Source organism: Acomys minous (genome assembly GCF_964271855.1).
Source record: "Acomys minous genome assembly, chromosome: 15".
Lineage (NCBI taxonomy): Eukaryota > Metazoa > Chordata > Mammalia > Rodentia > Muridae > Acomys > Acomys minous.
Window position 1 is genome coordinate 25,762,534 of NC_140497.1, and position 19,237 is coordinate 25,781,770.

Consider the following 19,237-nt stretch of genomic DNA (forward strand, 5'->3'; position numbering starts at 1 on the left):
ATGACTGACTACTAGTAGATGCCCCCATCTGTGCCCCTGGCTGTTCAGACACTTTGCCTACGGAGGATCAGCTGCTAAGATTGGGAGCAGCACTAGTTGGCATTTCACACACTGTAATAAATAAGAATGTAACTTGAAAGTATTTGCTATTATTAATAATAAATAATTCATTATGTGATAGACTCAAGAAGCCACCCACTTACCTTTTGTTTGGCAGATTCCCTAAGGAAAAGCTCATGGAGGAGGGGAGCCTGGGCATGAGGCTAAGGTCCTATGCTCTCAGGCTCACTGGCTACCACTGAGCTATACCTACATTCCCTCCAAACACCCTCTTGAGTTACCTTACCTTTTGTTAATTACAAAGCAGAACATTTTTTGTTAAACCCCAGCATTTGGAGGGAAGATGCAGAAGAGACCATGGTCACCCTCAACTACCTATCGAGGTAATTGAGCTACCTGGGCTATGTGAGACCCAGTCTAAAACAAAAAGAATTTCAAATGAAGAGTATCATAAGTATGTAAGAGAGAGAGAGAGAGAGAGAGGGGCGGGGGAAGAGACAGGGAAAGGGTCTAGCACATTAAAAAATATATATAATATATCCTTTAAAAAAGAAGAGAGTACTTTAAAAAGAAAAAGTGTGTATTTGTAACAGTAACGATTCTTAAAACAAAATAGCCACACAGTCACGACTACAATTACAAGTTCCTTAATCTCCTCACATATCTGGTCCAGTACATCTGTCACCTATCATCACCATCCCAGAAAGTGAGAAAAGAGTGAGGGAGATTCAGTGTGTGAAGAGATGGTGAGGAAGGACACATTTTTTTTTAAAAGCATTAATAGAAGATTCTATTTCTGGATTTACAAGACCAGTTAATAGCAAGAGGACATAGTTGAGTGAACTGAAGGGAATGAAAGATAAAGGGTAGAAGGAAGCCCAGGGAGAAAGTCGGATTCCTTTCCAAGGGATTAGACACACTGTGTGGCCATCTCCAGAAACAGCTGCCAGCTGCACACCGTCGTCATCAGAAATGGCCTGAAAGCCACAGTCTGTGCTCATCTTGCACTCCTGTGAAGCGCTGTGAGCTCATGCCTGTGAGAGATCACACACAGACACACGGGACTCACTTCTGAATTACTGTGGCTGAAGCCCTTAGACCCCTTAACCTGGCCCCTCCCTGCTGCTACCGCTGTTAACTACCTGATGTGAACTTCTCCAATCACATTCTTCTCTCATGCCTTAAAGAGTAACATGTTTTTATTTATTTTTTATTATCAACAGGTGTGGAACAGAATAAAAGGGTGAGCTGAATAGCACTCCTTTTAAAAACAAAATAATCACAAAATAATCAATAGATCTATGCTTTAAGAACATTGTGAGAGAAGTGTTCTCACATACACTAACTATGGAATGTAGATTTCTATTAGAGTCAGTTTTGTAGCATGCAAAAGACCCTAAGTTCAACCCCTAGTATTAAAATGATAAGGATGGTGATTATGGCATCAAAGACAAATACAAAATACTAATTGCTGGACGACTGGGGAAAGTACTTTGGAAGGTGGCATTGAGATCCTTAAAGTATTTGGGGTTTTTTTTGTTTTGTTTTGTTTGTTTGTTTTTTTAGTCTGGTGATTCTAACACTCAGCAGTATTGAATAATAAAGTCTTTGAGCCAAAGAAATAGACCATAATATTTTTAATAATAGAAAAATTAGAAATTCCCCACACACCTTACAAAGTAATGCGGCTTGGGTCCAGAGAGATGGCTCAGTAGTTGAGATATTCCACTCTTGTAAAGTCCTGAGATCCATTCTCGGCACCCACATGGCAGCTCACAACCACTGCAACTCCACTTCCAGGGATCTACACACACTTTTCGCCTCTCCTAACATGTGTTCCACATGCATACATGCAGGCAAATCACACACACATACATGTATATATGCATACATAAATATATGTAACAAAATAAACAAATGTTTTAAAAATTATATAATCATGTATTGGGTAATGTTGTAGCTAATAAGAGAATGTTTATATTAATGGGAGAAAATACTTACAATCCTATGTTAAATGGAGAAAAACAAGTTGATACAAAGTCATACAAACAGATCTCTTTAATATGATTTCTGTAAATATATATAAAAACTACATCATGGCTATAATGGCCACTCTGGGGTCAAAATATGATAGTCTACTTTTCTTTCTTCTCTTTATATTTTTATACTTGACAAAACAAGTATAGGAGAACACTTGTGTATATTGTCATGATGTATTTGGTAAACGAAGTAACATGATGTTTTTGGTGTAAGAAGTAACTGCCGGGTGTAGTGTTGCATGCCTTTAATCCCAGCACTTGGGAGGCAGAGGCAAGTGGATCACTGAGTTTAAGGCCAGCCTGGTCTACAAAGTGAGTCCAGGACAGCCAAGGCTACGCAGAGAAACCCTGTCCCAAAAAACCAAAAAGATAAAAAAATCAAATAAAATTAAAGAAATAAGTAAAAAATGGAGAGAGAGAGAGAGAGAGAGAGAGAGAGAGAGAGAGAGAGAGAGTGTTATGGGAAAGCCAGTAAGTGACTAACATGCAATTATAGGACAATTACTCTGAGTATATAACTATTTTAAATTACGATGCCATAAATCATAATCTCAGTATTATATAAAGGTAACTTGAATGAATATACCCATACAAATGTGAGCTGAACATTACCTGCATTGAGAGTTCCCAAAGGACAAAGGTAGGCAATGCTGAGGGCAAAGTGAGGGGAATCCTGGTAAAAATCCAGCTGCCAGGGGCAGGTGTGGTGGCACACAGCTGTATCCCAGCACCTGGGAGGCAGAAGCTGGTGGATCTCTATGAGTTCAAGACCAATCTGGTTTACATAAAGGAAGGAAGGAAGGAAGGAAGGAAGGAACCTTTCTTTCACTTTCTTTTCTCTCCCACTGTTTCTCTTCTTGTAATAAGAAGCATCCTTGGCCTGTTGATTCTCGAAATGTCCATTTTCCCCGATCCTGCTCTCATAACTACTTGGAGATCATACTGAATTCACTACCTGGACGATTGCATTAGACTTGGCCTGGTCTCACTGCCACTCCTTAACAGTTGTCAAACTGCGGCCTCAAAGCTATACATCTGGTGAGATTTATGCCCCAGCTTCCACTGTTTACATTTACGTGCCAAGAATTATGTTCAGAAGTGAAGGTGCATTAATGGACAAAACAGATCATGTTCCTGCACTCAGAGAACTTAAATTCTAATAGAAATGAATAATTCAGGCCCACACTTGGATGCCTCTTCTAAGCCCTGACCTTCTTGCCTTCCGCCATAATGCTTTTATATCAACCCACTCACCAGAGCCTAACATTTCCTTCCTCCAGCTTTTTTGTTCCAATACTGTTCAGCTTTTTGTGGTCAAGCTTAGGCACCACTTTCCCTCTGAAGTCTTTTATGAACTCCAAACTTAACAGTCCTTGCATAACACCCAGAATATAACTTTTTCTTAGTCCTCCTTACTCTGTTAAACTGAAATGTATGTTTCTCCTTCATGAGACTTCAAGTTCTTTGCAAACAGAGATATTGTCTTAATGATTTATGTACTTTCAGTGCCCCATGAAACAGAGATAGGAAAAACAAGGGCACTAGGATTAGTAGAATAAAACAGTTGCCTGTGTGGTATCGGTGTCCTACGTCAAGGCTGACAAAGCAGGCAGCACTGGGAGGCTTCTTCATGTAGGTTGTGAGTAAGAAGACCATGAAAAGAAAAGAGCGTAGGCTGGAGAGATGGTTCAGTGGGTAAAGACTTGTCTTGAAGCATAAGGACCCAAGTTCAATGCCCAGAAGCTTTGTAAAAAAAAAAAAAAAAAAAGCCAGGCATTTGTAATCCCAGAAGTGGGAAGTGGGAGACTGCGGCTAGCCGGCTAGCCGGTTGTAATGTGTATTATATTGGTAAATTATCATGGGCTGTTTTGAGTTCACCAAAAAGCTGGTTATAGAAACAGGGTATTCCCAGAACGCCATCTCATTTTAGACCCAAGCATGTTTGTTTCAAAGCGTCCTCCAAGGTCCCTTATCTGGGCATGGTCTGGTCCCGTTAACTCTGTGATGGGGAGGAAATGGAACAACAAATGACTCAGGAGTCAAACCACTGTCTTTGAGAGCAGCTGGGGCGTAGAATATCTGCAACAGACATCACTGTTTATGCCATGTTATGAAACTGTTTGCCGAGGGAAAGAGAAAATGAAAGTTCAGACACAAGGAGCTCATTCGTGGATAAAAAGCTCAAAAAGCAACTCCCGCTGACTGACTCAATCTCCAGAGTCAGCTTCTGCGCATGCCCAATTCGGTGAGGTTTTCTGTGTTCGTTGCCATTTGTTCTTTTGCTTGGATCCACACTCAGCGGGACACTGTGCTCTGTCTGGAACCCTCAGAGAGCTCCAGCTGACTGTTTTAACAGGGTTTCCCCAGTCAGTTTCTCTGGGGTACCTCTAAGCTCCTGATTGGATGATGTTACCCTTCCTGTTGTTATTTGCTCCTGCGTTGGAAGCTTTCCCCAAGGGGACACTTGCTCTGTCCAGGACTCCCTCAGGAACGTCACCTGGTGGCCTTGAAGGGAGTTCCTCAGCAGACTTCTGCTGGGTATTTTGAGTGTCAGGCATGATACTGTTCTGCTGCCTCTCTAGATAACTATCTACATATTATTTATTCCTCCACTTTGGCTTATTCTATACTTGTTAAACTCACCCACTGAAGATGCAAGGTATGGCTATCGTAGATCACTCTCTAAACCGTACGGAACACCAGATAACCAAACCGGCGAGTGAGATCTACGCCATTGAGAAATCTTATCTAAGCAACAAGAAAAAACAAAACTAACCATAAACTGCCCTAGTAGAGGTTGTGCTCTAGTCTCTGCTAGCGGTACATTACATATACCTGCACCTAGTGAGTCTCTCTCTCTCTGTCTCTCTCTCTGTCTCTCTGTCTCTGTCTCTCTGTCTCTCTGTCTCTCTCTCTGTCTCTCTCTGTCTCTCTCTGTCTCTCTCTCTCTCTCTCTCTCTGTCTCTCTGTCTCTCTCTCTCTCTCTGTCTCTGTCTCTCTCTCTCTCTGTCTCTCTGTCTCTCTCTGTCTCTGTCTCTCTCTCTCTCTCTCTGTCTCTCTGTCTCTCTCTCTCTCTCTCACACACACACACACACGTGCACACATAGAAAAGAAGGAAGAAAGAAGGCTGGAAGGAAGGAAAAGGAAAGAAGGAAGGAAAAAGAAGAAAGGCCAGCTGCTTGGCAGAGCATTCGGTTGGCATACACTCGGTCTGGAGCTTGCTCATGAACACACTTGACTCTTCATTAATGTTAAGTTACTTGTGAATATGATGATGACAAGGGTGTGATCCTTATAAAGCAAGATATTACTTGCTCTAAATAGACAATGCTTTGCAAAATACCAAGTCAGGTTCCTTATTGTCTCATTAAGGTTTATCACTGGCTCTCCAAGTTTCTAATCCCTGTTGAAGTATGGGACTAGGAAATATGAGTGCTCTGATCCAGAAATATGATCTCCCTCCCAAACAACGATGAGGCACTTTTGCCTAATTTATCCATTTTCTTACCTTATGATATTACTTAACATAATTGGCTGCTAGACCTTTTAGTAAGTAATCAGGAAGCATTAAGTTATTAGCTAGGATCAGAATAGGCACACGGGCAATTATACTCAATCCTTAAATGGAGAGACATTTACAGTGGTGAAACAGCGTATTATTTTAGTGAATAAAGAAAATGGGTAAAAGCATCCAATCAGAATCACTGGTTAAGCACTTAACCAAACAAGATCCAGTCTTTTAGAGTGATGGCTTTCAGAGTGATGGCTTTGAGGGTGAGGAATGAACTGAATAAACAGTACAGCCAAAGAGCCACCCTGCAATTAAGAAGTGGGGTTCAGAAGAGGATCTGGTACCATATTTCTTCTAAACAGAAACACAAAAACCAACCCAAACATGTCCAGATAATAAAAAGTCCTTTGAGGATAACCGAAGGGAAAGATCAGAGGTAAGAATGGATTAGTCAGGCACGGTTAACATTGTGATCGACCCAAACCAGACTTTGAGGGATCATACAATATAAATTGATGTCTTTATGCACTTAATGAGTTCAAATTCCTGCTCAAATAATGGTGCTGCTAAGATATCTTTCATGTGGGTACTCGGTTCCTTCCATGTGACTCTATCTGACTGAATTCTGGGAATCTTTACCATTCAGCAAGCAGACACAGAAACAAACTGGAAGGTCCCTCAGGAGTCAGTCTCGAATGGCAAGGCAACACTTTAGCTTACCTCCCATTGACTGTGTCTCAGAAGTTCCTTTCTTTGGTTTGGGTCACGTCTCAAGACTGGGCACAGCTCGTTCTGATGAGGAGGGCACAGAAGCTGAAGCAGGACAGCTGGTCACATCACATCTTCAGTCAGAAGCAAAGCATCAGTGCTTACTTGGCGTTCCCACCTGCCCCTTTTTATTTAGTTCAAAAACTCCAGCTATAGGAGGAAAAGAGGCCTCTCATTCATTGTGCTTTAGTAGCATTCTTAGTTCAGGCTTTCTTTGTCCCAAATTAGTTTGCTTTTTTTTTTTTTTTAACAAATTGGAGCCCTTAGTGTATGGAACTTTGACTCTGGAGGACATTTCTAATTGTCTCATTGCTCAATCTCATATATATATATATATATATATATGTCTTTTTTAGTCCATCTGACTAAAATCAGTAAGCAATAGCCATACCACAGCCTGAATATTATATTGTTTTGAATTTTCCTCTGCCAAACAAAGTAGTTCATTATTGTGGAATTCAGTCTCACCTAAGGTTTCAGGGTACCAGCTGAATGCAGCCAGACTCTTCTTCGGCAGGATGTAGCAGAAATGCCCTCTAATTCAGATCTCAGTTAAGTCCTCAATCCTCTTTGGAAGTTCCTGGGCATCTCTTTTTCAGTATTTTGGTCATCCAAACTCCCACCACAATGAAGCAGTAAGTTCTTCTCACAGAATTCCAGGTGAGCCCTGTAGTTCCCAACTCCTCCCATTCTTCTATCAAGCTACTTCCAAAGATTGAACAACACCCCCATGGTTACATTTATCACACTAACTGCCTCTCTTTGGTACAATTCTTTGCTACTTTTCTCCTTACTGAAAGAAAATATCCAACAGAAACAACTTAGGGAGGGGAGGGGTTATTTGATTTGTTTGTTTGTTTGATTTTGGTGGGGAGGAGGAAGTTGGTTTGAATAGAGCAGTGTCACAATTTGAGCATCAGTACATCATGACACGAAAGGGGTGGTTGTCAGAGCATGAGGCAGGAAGTCACATCACAGCTACAGTCAGGAAACAGTGATGAGTGCTGGTGTTCATCAGGCTGTTGCATTTTTCCTTTTATTCAGTCCTAGATGCCACCCCATGGGGTAGTGTCATCTACATTCAGAATGAGTCTTTTCCCCTCCATTAAAGCTCTCTGGAAGGACCCTTGAAGATATACTCAAAGGTATGCCTCATTAATGTGGTGTTTAGTTATCTAATCAAGCTGACAACTGAGATCAACTATCACATAGACACATAATATTTATTACAAAGAATGCTGGGAAATGTAGTTGATCTGTGTGTCCAGAAGGTAAGTAGAAACATGGCTGAATATTTAGCTAGTTTTTACCATCCATGGCAGTGGGAGCCAAACATCATCTCACTTATGTTCAATGGAAGAAACAAAGCATTTCAATCCTTGCATTCTCAGTAAGATGATAAGAACATTGGGGGAATTTCTACCCATGCAGTTCTCTGAATTGAAAGACTGGCCAAAAAATTGCAGTGGGCTAATAGCCATCATATCATCCTTCTGAAACTGGTAGTGGAGTCAGCTGTCTCAACAGTGCAAGAAAGATTGGGTTTTCTAGGCACTGAGAATGGGTCATTGATGGTATGGTGGTTTGACTGGGATTGGCTCTCATAGACTCACTATTTGAATATCTGGTACCCAGTTGGTAGACTATTTTGGAAGGATTAGTAAGTGTGGGCTTGTTAGAGAAAGTGTGTCATTGGTTGGGAGGGGGCGGGTTTTGAAGTTTCAAAAACCCACATCAGGCTCGGTCTTGGTCTCTGTATCCATCTTGCAGAGCAGAAGTCAGCTCTCAGCTACTGCTCCAGCTCCATGCCTGCCTGCTGTCACACAACTGTGTGAAGCTGTAAGGAACCTCCCAATGAAATGCTTTCTTTTATTAGTAGCCTTGGTCATTGTCTCTACAGCATTAGCATGGTAACTAAGACATGTGGCCAGCTCACAATGTTTTCAGAGGGGTTTAATACCACAAAACCACAACTGGCAGTGTTACTGAAACTTGGCATTGGCAGTTGGTAGTTGTTAGAGTTTAGAGCACATATGTCCTTCTCACTCCCAGAACTCATGTAATATAAGGTTGATCCTCAACTGGTGGCACCATTTGAGGAGCTGTAGCAACTTCATGAAAAGATATGGGTAAAGGAAGTTGGTCACTAGAGACAGGTCCTTGGCATTTTATTATCCCTGGTCCTTTTTTCTCATCCCCTTGACTGCTGGTAAGCCAAGAGGTGAACAAATCTCTTACTTCACACCCATGCATTATCCTGGTATTGTGTCTAAGTTCATGGAGAGATGGAATCTCTTGAAGCTGTGAGTCAAAATAAGTCTTTGCTTTCTTAAGCTGTCCACATTGTGTATTTGTTAAAATAGTTGGTAAAAGTGTTTGGTAAAAGTAACCAATACAGCAATAAACATTCCTTCCTATCTTCTGTTCATAGCACAAGTGTCTGTAACAAAAGACAGGCTAACATGAGAAACCTTTACAGATTTCAATAACTTTACATGACATGAGAGCCTTCCTAAGGAAATGAAGACGTGAAGAAATGGATGAACTAATGCATTTTTTAAATGCAAACTTTGATTAAAAGGTAGCTAGCCATGGAGATGTGTGATTAGACAAAGGAGGTCTGATCTAATAGCAATAAACTTGGGGATGGGATTTGGGCAATGCTTGTTGGTTCAGATTCTTCTTGGAGTGTTCAGAGCTAAAGCTGTTCCTTTTGTCTGGGAATAGGGAGGGGGCCTCTGAAGTGAGTTTACAATCTGCTTCAAGGAAAAGGGCAAGTGTAAGGGCAACTCCTGCTTCTGCCAGTTTTCAAAAAAAAATTTTGGTTTAAAATATTGTGGGGTATCCTGGGGCCCATAAACAGCCACTTGAGCCATTTTAATCAAACCAGAGCCCCGATCCTGAAAAGCAAGGACAATATAAGAGCACTGGACATTCCCTCCACTGTCCTTTGTGACAGTCCACTTAGATCCTTTTGTACCGAGGGACATGATTAATCCAATGGCAGAAAGGGCAGAAATGGAAATAAGAAAGACTGGTGGGCCTCATAGTCCACTATTGTCGGGGCACGATGGAGATATTTATTGAAGAGAGCATGTGTTTGGCATCTGTAAAGCCCCAAGTTCAGTCTCATGAAGGAGAAGAAAAAGGATGAAGAGGAGGAGGAGTCTACGTATATAGTCAGTATTCTGACATTACAGCTCTGACTCAATTGTGTCTCCTGCATGGGAGGATGGAGAAATAGAAGGATCCAGAGGGTCCTAGAAACCTACAAGAAGAACATTATGACAGGCGGATCTGGGCCCAGGGGTCCTGCTCAAACTATGACACCAGCCAAGGACAATACGTGCAGTAAACTTCAAACCCCTACCTAGATCTAGCCAGTGGACAGGACATTCTCCACAGTTGAGTGGAGAGTGGGGACTGACTTTCACACAAACTCTGGTGCCCCATATTTGACCACGTCCCCTGGATGGGGAGGTCTGGGGGCACTCAGAGGAAGGATAGGCTATCTATCAAGAAGAGACTTGATACCCTATGAGCATATACAGGGGGAGGAGGTCCCCTCAGTCACAGTCATAGGGGAGGCGAGTAGGGGGAAAGTGGGAGGGAGGGAGGAACAGGAGGATACAAGGGATGGGATAACGATTGAGATGTAATATGAATAAATTAATAATATATACCTATATGTATATATAATTGTCTCTTCTGCTAGCACAGTCTTCTATTTATTATTATTATTATTATTATTATTATTATTATTATTATTATTTTGCTAGAGAACATCTCTAATAAACAAACTAATGCCAAACTAATCATGCCTGGCCAACCTTTCAAACAAGGATATCTATTAGTGTGGCTGTGTAGCTCGGTGGTAGATTGCTTGTGTAGTACACATGAGAGCCCGGGCTCAATACTCAGTACCACACACAAAAAGTACACATATGTACACACAAATTCCTTGATTTTGTGAAATGCTTATTTATTTAGTATTCTTTGCTTTGCGGTACTACAATAATTGTACTCCCGATCCTCAGGTTGCCATTCTCAATCGGACTCTCCTGAGCCTCAGGGAAAGAAAGTTCAAGAAACTTGCCATGTGAGATTGAAATTGTGAAATCTAGAATATTTTCCCAACCCACCGTCTCGTGTTCTGGCCAAACCTGTTCAGTCATGTTTTCCACCCTTTGCTAAGAGGTAGGCTGGGTGATGACAGCCTGGAGGAAGCTGAGGGGGAAGGATAAACAGACAAGGACAGGCATCCAGGAGTGGGAATAGAATCGTAGGCTTTGTTCTCTCCTCCACCTCCCCAGGCCACCTTAACCCTATTAAATCTGGAAACATGGATCTCATGACAATGCATCACTTCAACAGACGTTTGTTTATTTGGATTTGCCATGTTATGGTCGTGAGAACCATGCCCCATCGGACCGAAGCATGAAACTGTGAAAATCATTGAAATATCATTTAATAAATAACAGATAATGGATCAACTATTGAATTGCTCTAAAAGATGAGGATCCTGTTACACACACACACACACACACACACACACACACACACACACACACACTTGAGAAAAAGTTCACAGAACAGTATACATGTTCATAGCACAGCATAACATAATGCATGTTTTGATTATCTCTGTGTGGGGAGTATATGTATTATATATGTAAATGAGTGTGAAGGCCAGGGGTTGATATCAAGGGGCTTCCTCAATCACTTGCCACCCTACTATTTTTTCAATTAATTAAAAAAAATAGTTCTTTGAGAGGTTTGTTTGTTTTTTTTTTTATGATGGTTTTTATTCTACTTTGTCTTTTGGGACAGGATCTCTCACTGACTCTGGAACTTGGGAACTCAGCTGGATTGGCTGGCTAGCAAGCTCCAGTGACCTCCTGTCTCAGCCTCCCAAAGTCTTGGACTACAGGCACATGGACTGCCCTGCCCAAATTTTTACATGGGTGCTGGTGATCAAATTCAAGTCCTTACACTTATGTGGCAGGCACTTTACCAACTGAGCCTTCTCTCAAGGCCCGTGTTTTGATTCGTTATAAACCATTAATACCAATAAGATATGGACATACAGATACACAAAAGACTTAGCAGGGTTTAGAGCTCAGGAGCTCTAACTTGCAAAGGTTTGTGCCAAATCTTGGAACTTATTTGTTTATTATAAAAAGAGACTCCCAAACACTATGTGATATAAAACCTGACTCATTCCCTATTTATATACATGACCTGAATCATTCATTGGTATCCATACATGTGATGAACATGGTATTGCAGGAAGCCGGGGTGTGAAGCCTGTGTATTTTTCAGTCACACCCACAGAAGTCCTTTGTGGTCATCTCTTCCCACGTCAACCATGCCAGTCAACTTTTGTTTTCCAAAACTTATCTCCAAGTGACATCTTTCCAATTCCTTTGGTGTCCACATTGGTCAAGTTTGATTGGATTAAGAGAGACATCCCTTTGTGTAGATCTGTGAGGGCATTTCCAGAGCGCAGTAGCTGGTGGAAGATGGCTGGCCCTGAATGCAGACAGCACCATTTCACAGACTGCAATAAAAGGGGGAAAAGTGAAAGCCTGCTAAAAGCCAGCATGTCTCTGTTCTTTGCAGATGTGCTGCTGTCACCAGGCCATCCTTGTCATGATGGGCCGGATGTTTAGACCATTAGTCTCCCTTCTGTTGGTTGTGCCAGGCGTTCAGTCACAGCAGTGAGAAAAGAGGCTAGTATAGTCTCTTTGCTCTCTCTGTGGCCCTCTTGTTCATTTTCCAATGAAAAGGCAGAGACTAAGATATTTCTTATATAAGTTTTTGGAGCAGAATTTGTCTTTCTCCTTTTCCTCCTCTTTCCCCTTCTCCTCCTTCTTATTGTTCCTCTCTTCCTCCTTCTCTTGCGCTTTCTTCTCCTCCTTCTTTCTGATAGGGTCTTTAGGGTCTTACTATGTAGCCCAGGCTGGTCTTAAACTTGTGACCCTTCCACTGGCATCCACAATGCTGGGATTGAAGATATGAAGTACAACTCATAGCCAGAGATGTCATTTCTTAATAATAATAATAATAATAATAATAATAATAATAATAATAATAATAATGATGATGATGATGACGACGACGATGACGACGACTCACAGCCAATCAACACAAAATAAACCCAGCAGTATTTTTATGGACTTTTCTTTTGTAGTGTTTTTTGGACATTTTTTTTTCTTCTTTGTCTTTTGCTTATTTGATTTTCATTTTTGTTGGGTTTTTTTTTGTTTGGTTGTTTCTTGCTTTTTTTTGTCGTGTGTGTGTGTGTGTGTGTGTGTGTGTGTGTGTGTGTGTGTGTGTGTGAGAGAGAGAGAGAGAGAGAGAGAGAGAGAGAGAGAGAGAGAGAGAGAGAGAGAGAGAGAGAATATAATGTTTGTTGGGTAAGGAGGTTGTGAGGAGCCAAGGGAAGGGAAAATATGATGAAAATATATTGCATCATATAAAGATGTAATAAATAAAATTGCATAGCAGAGCAAAATTTTCTAAAATTTTTAGAGTTAGAAAAGATAGCTCAGTCAGGAAGTGTTCATCGCATAAGCATGAGGTCCTGAGTTCTGCTCCCTAGCACCTGCATAAAAGCTCAGGCACGGTGGGTCATAGCTATAATCTCAATGCTTGAGAAATAAAGACAGGGAAATCCTGGGTCTTGCTAGCCAGGCAGTCTAATCAAATTGGTTTAAGAATAGGTTAGGAGTAGAGCATTTTCCTAGTATTTATGGGACCTATGTTCAACCTCTAGTATTGCAGAGGACAAGTGGATAGAGTTTGCTTGGGCAGATACAAAGATTGCATTGGCTAAGGCATTAAGGATAACCTCAGAGGCACCAAAATAAGTACATAGCATATTAAGGAACGAAAACAAAGCACTTTCTCTTATATTAATTTGACCTACATTTTTACTGTTCCCATAGTATCTTCTGTCTGTCTGTAGTTCGTGGCTACTGGCCTGCTTGTAATCTGTGTGTCATGTATGTGTATCTGATGTCTGAGTGTTCAGGTTGCCTATCTGGTTTGTCTGTGCCTGTACTTGTGCCCGTTCCTAACAAAGGGCTTTGTTCTGTACTTATTGAACCAACGCAGGAAATATGGCATGGGAAAGGGATGAAAGAATCTTTACAGGAGTATTTACTAGAGATTTACAGGGTGAGGAGTCATTTAACTGACCCTAACTGACCCGGATGCACTAGGTACTGCAAGTAGACATTATCAAGCTGATTCTACAGGTTGTTTCCAATATTTAAGGTGGATGTTTATTGTATAAGAGCTGTTTCCAATATTTTGGCTGCTTTCAGCAAATGTTTACCACAGTACACATATGCACGCGTACATTCTTTTGGGGCTGGGATATGGAAGAGTACATAACTTAAGGTTAAAGCTATGTATTAGCTTAGGATGTAATAGCTGATTATATGGGAGACCCAAGGCATGAGAAGGTTGGCTCTCATGTTCTCTTAAAGGCAGATTAAATTTAAACAGGTTTTGAGCACACAGTAGGCTAGCAAATTAAGTGCCTAGTCTTACGTGATCTTGAAGCCTATTAATTTTGCTGTGAGGTCTGCCAAATGTTAAGCCTTTGGGGGAGGTCAAGAAATATTTTTATAAATATATATCCCTATATGAAATATTCAGGGAGCAACCACTGCTTACTATCTGAATTATTTCACTTTTCTGAGATCTGGAAAATTTGTGCCAGACTCACATGACTGTCTGACTGCAGAATTGAATGCCAGAGAGCAGAGCAAAACACAGAGCAGGATTCCTGTCTTTAAAAGGCATCTCTGTTTGTGCTGAGAAATAAGTTAAGTACACCTTTCAGCTTTTCGTAGGTATAAGAGCTCTCACTGAATTAGAGTGAAACGTATTATCAGTGTACGATTTTTTAAAAAAATCAATTATTATAGCGTTAAAGGGGACTGAATGTACTTCTAATGAGGAGAGGAGAAGAGTTGACATGAAGCTAAGGGCAAATGATTAAAAAAAAAATAACTGGTGGGTGGTGATGTGGAAACTGTAGAGGTGAGAGTGCCGGCCTACTCCATATCAACATGTCCCATAGGGAAAGCGGAGCCTGGCCTCCACTGACTCTGCTGCTGCAAGCAGGCCTCTCCCCTCACAAACGGGGTCTCCTTCTACCATGGTAATCCTCTCCATCCTAAAGAGCTAGCCATCTCCCCCAAAATATCAGTCTGTTATTTCTGTGCTGTTCTCTCTTGGTGCTGTGGTTTACATATGGAATGGCCACCAAAGACTGATGCTTGAAGGTGACATGGTGGCATGGGGTACGGTGGCACTATAGGGAAGTAGTGGGGACTTTGAGAAACAGGGTCTTATGGCTTTGGAGGCAAGCACTTGGAGGGGACTATGGTGCTCCAGAACCTTCTTTTTTCTTTCTTTCTTTCTTTCTTTCTTTCTTTCTTTCTTTCTTTCTTTCTTTTTCTTTCTGGCTATTTGATGAGGATTTTGCTCCACCGTGGTAGGCCATCTTGCTATGGAGCCAAGGCTACAGGCCAATAGATTCACATCCACGGGCCAATATAGCCTTTTTTGTAAGTTAATTATCCTGTATATTTTGTTATAGCAATGAGAAGCTGTAATGATTAGTTCGGGGTTACCAAGTCGACAGTCATTGGGTGGCACAACATGTGCTCACAGTTTTAGCTCGCTGAGTGCTGTACTTGTTTCACTCATTCGAATGTTTAACATGGGACTCTGTGAAAGGAAGAGATAAGACCACCCAACCAGATCTTACACAGAAACAAACAGCTGCTGTTTTAGCAAGAGCAGATAGATGACGAGCATATGAGCTACTAATTATGGAAAATGATACGGCAAAAATAAACACAGTGCGGTGTTAGGAAAGAATGGCAAGTGGTGGCGCACACCTTTAATCCCGTCGCTCGAGAGCCAGAGGCAGTGAGAACTCTGTGAGTTCAAGGCCAGTGTGGTCTACACAGTGACTTCCAGGGCATTCAGAGCTAGACAGTGAGACCCAGTCAGAGAAAGGGGAGGAGGGGAGAGGGAGGAGGAGAGGAGACTGGCAGACAGACAATGAAGGAGAGGTTCACATCTAATGTACTTGATTATATCTGATAAAAGCTACTTTTCACAAATGCAGCTTCATTTACAACTCCGTTGACTTGCTGGAATTACCCAGAACTACCACTCAGGCCAAAAAAGGCAGGACAGATATAGTATGGAGTAAGGCCCAGCCGGGAGGCGCCATTTTCCTCTAATGATCACACACTGTAGAACCCTTGGTGTCCTGCCTGTCTCTTTCTTCTCTTCACAACAGCACTTCTAAAACCAGAGTGTTCTCACCACTTTTACATACCATCACAGCGCACATACTTGTGTTCTGACTGATGATGTCAATGCCCCAATGATGCAGAAAAGAGAGCCAGTCTTTATTCATCCATGCTCCAAAGTGAGAGCATTGTCCAGTGTCTACTGGTCATAGGAAATTTTGGCAAATTTTGAAATCCGCACTGACCATAGAGCTACAAATTGTGCAGGGAAACTTCTAGGCAAGTTAGGCAAGTGATCAGATTTGGTGTGCAAGTCAAAGATGTAGAAATTAGCAGAGCAATTTGTTCGCAACCATTAATTTAGTTTCCTTGCCTTTGGTGGCTTTGGCTGGCCTCACAGACTAGGAAAAAGTAGGATAAAAAAAAAAACCACAAGAGGAAAAACTGGATTATTTTTCTAGAGGTATATTTATACATATACACATACATGGATACAAACAACATTCCTCAAAGTTATTTAAAGGGATATATGATTAGATAGATAATATTTAGATAGATAGATAGATAGATAGATAGATAGATAGATAGATAGATAGATAGATAATCTTATATTCCCAGAATCCCTGGGAGATCTGAAAAAAGTTAGGTCCCTAGTTCCCACCTTTAGAAATTAGGTAGTTTTAGATGGCCTTAGGTATAAATATGGTTTTAACTTCTCTAGGTAATTCCAATGGTTAAAGAGATAGAAGACCATTAAAGGCATCCTGTCCTACTTGACCATGTACCAGAATTACCCAGAGGGATTCGCATGGTTGCCCTGGCTGGCTTCTGTCGTTTCGGCCCTGACTTTGTTGGTGGATATGGTTTTGGCCGCCTCCCCCACATTCATTCACAGCTTTGGATTTTAGTGTATTTGATTTTTATATTTTGGTTCCTCCTTCTCAAATGCTACTAGTCATAAGATCCAGCTGTGGATCTTGTTTAAAATGCAGGTTCTGCATGCTTGCCTGCAGCTGGGGCTGGGGGAGGGATGGAGAATTGCTCAGCAGGTGTCAAGTTTCCATTTCTGTAGGGTAAAAGGAGTCTTGGAAATGATGTGAATACACTTGAACCTACTTATCTGTATACTAAAAAAAAAAGCTAGTATGGTAAATTATATATCATATGTACTTTATTATCATCTTTAAAATGTGAATTAAATAGGTATGGGCACAGGGCAGGATTCTGCATTTCTTGTAAATGGACATGTAATGCTAATGCTGTTGCCCAAGAGACCACACTGGAAACCAGTATGTCCTGGGTGCTTGACATCACAACCATTCTTCATCACCATGTCCAAACTTCTGATCTAATAGGATGAGGTTGGGCTCAGGCAGGGCTGGGTACTGTAAATTCTCTGAGAGCAGTTTCCTATGAGAGCGTGAATTCCAAAGGTGATGTGGATAGATTGATCATTCACAGACACGGACCACTGCTTCAGACATCTCACTTCTTGTCCAAAGTTCAAAGTTTTTGTGTGCTTTGCAGCTCTGTAGAGCACACTAACTTTCCCCCAGATCAGCTCACTAGGAATAGAGATGATTCCCCTATTGGAAGAGGGAGTAGACTCCTGAATCCGACGAGGCAGAATTCATTCCAGCAGGCTGTGTGTTCATGATTGTCTTTGAGCAGCTGTGGTACTATATACCTCAGAAGATCAGGATTCCATGGCTGACACATCTGGACAGATACCTCGCAAGGCCCCTGTGCTGTGACCAAATCATCCCTCGTCCCGCTCAGCCCAGAGCAGCAGGCAGCCAATCCACACATATTCATGGCAAGTCTCTGAGTCCCCAAAGGCACACTAGGCTTTAGCTCTTCCATCTGGAGGATTTACTATTATTCTCACCCTTTTATGGGTGGTAAAAACCAGAACCTTAGCTGAATTGGGTAACATCCTGAAAGACACAGAATGGAGCCTACAGATAACAGAGCCAGCATTTGAAACTAGCTTTGTCTCCCAAGGTTGCCCAGGATCTCCTCACTATGGAGACTATGTTCCAATGGGCTAGGAAGCGGGGCCAACAGTGGACCGCTGCCCGGGAGCCCAGATTAGCATTTAAACTGTGTCAGTGAGGCCTGCAATGGAGTCCTTCATTCAAAGCACAATTCTTCAGTGCCTACTGTCCTGAAAAGTCATTCTGTAGTGCAGATTAGACTAACTTATACTAAAGAGTAAAGGAGGCCTAGACTTCCTAAGAAGTATAGGATTTTTACAAAAACAATTTGTTAACTTAAATGAGCTCCTGGTTGCTAGAAAGTGTAGCATGGACCAGAGAGATGGCCAGGTAAGTAAGGGCTCTTGTCCCCAAGCCTCATTGCCTGATACCAGTTTCCAGGTCCCACATAATGGAAATAGAGAATTGGCTCTCATAAGCAGTCTTCTGAATTCTACACTTGTGAGCACTCCCTCCCTCATGCAAAATCAGTCAGTGCAATTGAAAAACAAATTAAGAATAAAGAAAGCATAAGAAAACTTCATGGGCTGTGGTTGGAGTGCGGCATTGAGGTACTTTTCTTCAGAATCCTTAGGGTCCTTGGAAGGGAAAGGCATCTTAGACCATCTCGTCTCCTTTTGCTTTGTTTATAGATCAGTGGTGCTCAACCTTGGGTCACGAGCCCCAAAAGACCTTTGGAAAACACAGATATTTGCATTACGATCTATAACAATAGCAAGATTACAGTTATGAAGTAGCAACAAAATAATCTTCTGGTTGTGGGGGCGGGTCACCACAGCCTGAGGAACGGTGTTAAAGGGTTGCTGCATTAAGAAGGCTGAGAACCACTGTTCTGGATGAATTTTCATCAGACAATTTTACAAACATGGTTGAATATAAGTTCCCACAACTGCTTTATACATTCTTTTCTCATTTGCCTTCTGCACGTACCTTGTACTAGAGAGTACAAAGTAACTGGTGATATTGTTAATAGCGTACACACACACACATCCATGTATATTCAGTGTATGTCAAAACATTTATTTACTAAGTTCTGGCTGAATCCTTAAAATATACAAATCAATATAAAACATTTGGCTTCGAAGCACTCAGCTCTTATGGGTTCATAACTGTCTGTGTGATAACAAGGCTCTGGAAGAGATGTTTCAGCTAGGACTTCCAAGGTGGCATTTGTAAGTGTTTACTGGAATAAGAAGCAAGCAGGAGTCTTCTGGGTACCGGGCAGGGAAAGGCATGCAAGAGCTCACAGCAAGTGGTTTTCCATGGAGCAAAGTGCAAGCAAGTTCAGGGTGAAACTAAGGAGACATTAAGGTTCAAAGGAGATGAGCAGAGAGCAGAGGTGAGCAGATGGAGTGACCAAAGGCCACAGAACCAGCCAGACATCAGTCCAGAGCCAGGGCTCTGAGGCCTGCAGGGAAGGGATGCCACGAATGGTCTGGATAATTAAGAGACTAAGTTTGGTGGCACTTTATCATTCATAGTCCTGTCTTTGTAGATGACCTCTAGTCTGGGGTCTTAGATTCAGAATCCACCCCAGAGAGATAGAGAAGAAATATGAGGACAAGAAACTCCAGAACT

The 19,237-nt window shown here is 41.7% G+C and overlaps 1 protein-coding gene across 3 annotated transcripts in view; it reads left to right on the forward strand.

Moving 5' to 3' along the window:
• The window catches only part of LOC311585199 (uncharacterized protein), a gene marked incomplete at its 5' end in the record, with an annotated part of 68,151 nt that overhangs the window by 36,647 nt on the left and 12,267 nt on the right, over positions 1 to 19,237 (forward strand). For 2 of the 3 annotated variants that reach the window (XR_014775126.1, XR_014775127.1), the window contains one exon: positions 7,423 to 7,523. Of the gene's footprint in view, positions 1 to 7,422; positions 7,524 to 8,809; positions 8,857 to 19,237 lie in introns of those variants that run through there. The other variant, XR_014775128.1, reaches the window with a different exon arrangement.